This window comes from Bos grunniens, chromosome 24 (genome assembly GCF_055505025.1).
Source record: "Bos grunniens cultivar Pamir isolate PY7600 chromosome 24, Bosgru_T2T1.0, whole genome shotgun sequence".
NCBI classification, from domain to species: domain Eukaryota; kingdom Metazoa; phylum Chordata; class Mammalia; order Artiodactyla; family Bovidae; genus Bos; species Bos grunniens.
This window is the reverse complement of record NC_141188.1, coordinates 3,553,679-3,558,228: the sequence shown is the minus strand read 5'-3', so window position 1 is coordinate 3,558,228 and position 4,550 is coordinate 3,553,679. Positions and strand designations below refer to the sequence as shown.

The 4,550-nt window shown below is 49.9% G+C and overlaps 1 long non-coding RNA gene across 1 annotated transcript; it reads left to right on the top strand.

Annotated features, from left to right (window-relative positions):
* Nucleotides 1-1,634: 1,634 nt before the first annotated feature.
* LOC147345832 (uncharacterized) lies at nucleotides 1,635-2,976 on the top strand. Its single transcript, XR_015153368.1, has 2 exons — nucleotides 1,635-2,580; nucleotides 2,716-2,976. It is a non-coding gene; the product is annotated as an uncharacterized LOC147345832 (long non-coding RNA).
* The last annotated feature ends 1,574 nt before the right edge of the window (nucleotides 2,977-4,550 follow it).

The following is a 4,550-nucleotide window of genomic DNA, read 5'->3' as shown; positions in this document are numbered from 1 at the left end:
GGGTAGAGACAGAGATACAGATGGAGAGGGGGCGAGAGAGGGGGAGAGAGACGGGGGGAGAGACAGAGAGAGGGGGAGAGAGACAGAGAGATACAGATGGAGAGGGGGAGAGAAGCAGCGAGAGAGTCAGAGAGGGGGAGAGAGACAGAAAGAGGGGGAGAGACAGAGAGATACAGATGGAGAGGGGGAGAGAAGCGGGGAGAGAGTCAGAGAGGGGGAGAGAGACAGAGAGAGGGGGAGAGACAGAGAGAGGGGGAGAGACAGAGAGAGGGGGAGAGAGAGAGAGAGGGGAAGAGAGACAGAGTGGGGAGAGACAGAGACGGAGAGAGACAGAGAGGGGGAGAGAGACAGAGAGAGGGGGAGAGAGACAGAGAGAGGGGAAGAGAGACAGAGAGAGGGGAAGAGAGACAGAGAGAGGGGAAGAGAGACAGAGTGGGGAGAGACAGAGAGGGAGAGAGACAGAGAGGGGGAGAGAGACAGAGAGAGGGGGAGAGAGACAGAGAGAGGGGGAGAGAGACAGAGAGAGGGGAGGAGAGACAGAGAGAGGGGGAGAGAGACAGAGAGAGGGGAAGAGAGACAGAGAGAGGGGGAGAGAGACAGAGAGAGGGGGGAGAGACAGAGAGAGGGGGATAGAGACAGAGAGACAGAGAGAGGGGGCAGAGAGACAGAGAGATGGGGAGAGAGAGAAGGGGAGAGAGACAGAGAGTCAGTGAGGGAGATACAGTTAGAGATTGTGAGAGACAGACAGAGCTGGAGAGAGAGAGTCGAGAGGGAGAGAAAGATCCAGAGAGAGAGAGACAGAGACGGAGTCAGAGACAAACTGAGCTCCTGCGGGAACACGGGGTCCACAGAAGCTGGGACGGACCAGGCCCAGGGTAGTTCCTCAAGCAACATTGATTGAAGTGAATTTTACCAATTAAACAGAACTTTGTTTTTCTTAGAACATAGTTCCAGCTGTGTTCTGTCCGTCTCTACTCGAGTTGCTTTGTCAAACTCCTGCCCCGACTCTGATCGCTCCTGTCTTTTCCCGCCGGCTGACCCAGCTGGAGGAGCCAGCAGTGCGGACCGCAGACCTCGACCGCCCCGTCGGAACCACGGTTAAAGGCGGACGCGCGGCCATGGTTCTCGGGTGCCGCTCCCAGCGCCCAGAGCCCGGGGCTTTGTTTCTAAGGTGGGGGGGGCGGGGTCTGACTGCTCAGCGTGTCACGGGGAGTCTCTGAGAGAGGGGAATCAGGTCAGGGCGGTGCTGGGAGCTGGGCCTCAACCCTGGAGGCGATGGATCTGGGGAGGGTGGTCCCCAGGACTCTCAGTCTTGGCGGTGGGGCCCCTGGGCGTTACCTTGGCTTTGGGGGGATTGTTCCCTGCGTCTGGACAACCATGAATTGACACTAGATTTCCAGCAGAATTACAGCTTTACATGCTGTCTGCATGTTCATGAGAACTCCATTGGGACATTAAGAAAAGATGAGTCAAGCAATTAATTACGCAACACAACTCAGAATTTCCTAAACTGATTTAAAATACTGATTTAAATTACTGTGTCTAAAAGAACTCGTCAAATACTCCCCTAATTTAACGATGATTCCATCCATTATGGTTCTAGTTATCTATATGTGTCTATATCTATTTGTACAGAGGTCTTCCCTGGTGGCTCAGTGATAAAGAATCTGCCTGCAGTGTAAGAGATGCAGGTTTGATCCCTGGGTCAGGAAGATCCCCTGGAGAAGGAAATGGAAGCTCATTCCAGTATTCCTGCCTGGAGAATTCCCATGGACAGAGGAGCCTGGCGGGCTGCAGACCATGGGATCTCAAGACTTGGACACAACTTAGCAGCTAAACCACTATGACCATTTGTACAGAAAGACATGCACATCAATATATATGCATATAAATGTGTATAGATCCGTGTAAATATCAATATCTCTGCATGTATGAAGAGAAACTTTTTTGGCAAATTAGTATACTGAATTTCCCAATCACTTGTGTGGAGATCACAGACTTCCTGTAACAGAAACCTGCAGGAGACAGAGAAGGAGAAATATGGTTGATATCCCTTATATTTGGAATCTAAAAAGAAATGATACAAATGAACTTTCTTACAGAACAGAAAGATATGCACAGGCTTAGAACCAAACTTTTGGTTGTGGCAGTGGGAAGGAGGGATGGTTGGGGAGTTTGGGATGGACACGTACACACTGCTAGATTTAAGATGGATGACCAATAAGGACCTACTGTACAGAACAGGGAGCTCTGCTCAGTGTTATGTGCAGCCTGGAAGGGAGTGGGGTTTGGAGGGGAACGGATAGATGTATATATATATATGGCTGAGTCCCTTCTCTGTTCACCTGAAACTTACAACACTGTTAATCCACTTATCTCAATACAAAATAAAAAGTTGAAACAAAAGCAGCAACACGACTGAAGTGACTTAGCAGCAGCAGCAGCAGAGGAGGCTGGTCCATACCCAGGCTGGCTCTGCCCTCTGCTGCTCCTTCCTGGAACCATCCGAGGGCACACTGCTGCTGGAGGGAGCTGGGAGGAGGCTCCGCTTCATACTTCCCTGAGGGCTAGACCCGAGAGGTATTTCTTGGTGATTTATAGCAACACAATTTAGTGACAACTGGAGAATGAGTGGGGATTTGAGGCTTTTGTTTTGCTTTTTAATAAGGAATATTGACTGTGGCTTGGCTTATATTTGATTCTTTCCCTCTTTAGTAAGAGAAGCTGTATAGGAACTGGCTGCAAGAGGCAAATGACACCATTGTTGGAAACATGGACTCCCACACGCTCCTGCCTGGTCCCCCCACCCCTGGAACTTGGAGAAGGCACACGATCCCTCCGGGCCTTGCTGTCCTGCCTGGAAACTGGAGACAAGAATGACTAACCTTGCGGGGTTTCTGTGAGGATTAAATGCATGTAACCAGCCTGGACATGAAGAATAAACCTTAAAAAAATTTTTTTTTAGAAAAGTATAAATTTGTCAGTCTGTTGTCAGTCCAAGTCGTCACCCTGTGGTCAGGAGAGATGGTCTGGCGGGGGGGATCCCACCAGTCCTGCCCCAGGGCTGTGGACCCACTCGGGTGTGGCTGTGTGAGTGTGCATGTGTGTGGGTGCAGCCGAGCCCCGGGGACAGGGGGGATGTGTGAGCTCCTTCCAGCCAGGTGGCCTGGGCAGAGTGACATACACAGCTCTTCCTCACAGAAAGCCATCCATCCGTGTGGTCTGGAAAATGCAGATAGATGAATCATGACGTAATGATGACCAAGGTGAAGCTGGTAGAGGCTTTGGGCTCTGTCTGCAGATGCCACCCACCTGTCCTTTCCCCCCGGAATTCCTCCAGCATGAGCAGCAACCCCCAGGCTCCTCACGCACAGAAGGGATAAAGTCCATCAGCAAGTGGTACCCTGTGAGGGGTGTGACACCTGCTCACAAAGGGAGGCGCTGATTGGTTGCTTAAAACAAAGATTAACCCACCTCCTTGTCCAGCTTCCTCCTGCCTGAGCATCACCCCGGTCCACGTGGAGAGTGGTACGTGTGTTATCAGAACATGACTGTGGCCAATTTGCTAGGAATAGCTCGTGATTTTCTTCCTCTGAAAAAATAACAGGACTCTCCACAGAGGACCCAAGTCCAGATTGATTTACGCCTAAACTGTCTCAGCACAAGGGGATGAGGAAGAGAACCTCAAGGAAGGGCTTTAAGTGATTGCCATGATCCATGGAAGGTCGGGACCCCAGAACCAGGGAAGAGAACACGGTGGGAAAGTGCCCAAGCTATGGAGACAGGTCCTGGCCAGTTACGGTCTGGCCACGTGGCCTTTGACCATTCCGTGGCCTCTTTGAGATCCTTCATCAGTAAATTGAAGATAACAATATTTACTTCCAGCCAACAGAGCACCAGGAGGACACCATGGAGCCAGTAAACTGATGCTTGTAAGGATTACTTTTTTATATATTACATTTATATAATATATGTGTTACATCCAATAAAATTTATATACTATATATAATAAGATTTCACCAATGTAAAATCACATAAAGAAGGGTAATAAAGAAGTGAATTCAGCCATGGAACTATTAATAATAATCTTCTCTTTCCAGTATTTTTACAAAGGATATTTTCAATGTTTTCTAGTATAAATGAACATCGGGAACCCAGAACTTTAGAACCAAAAATCTACTTGATGAGCAAGCCATTCCTAGTCCTCAGGATCAGATGAGTTCCCTCTACTAAACCTTGAGCTTTCTTCCGTTGTGGTGCAGACATGACAGCAGCCGTCAGCCAGGGTGTCCTCAGACTGGCCTGTGTGTGTGAACGTAAGTGAGGCCAGCACAGGCGGCGGGGAAGCGGCCCCGGCTGTCAGGGGTCACCTCCCGGCAGCGCTGCAATGACCAGGGTCTGGGGGCTACCGTTTCCTTCCTCTCTTGAGGCTCACTCTGCTTTGGGGGTGTGACGGTACTGTAGTTTGCAGAGCCTGTTCTCGTTTATTTTAATTTACATAGTCCACTTTATCGAGGTTTGGAGGAGTTGGCATTTATCAAAGCACCAAT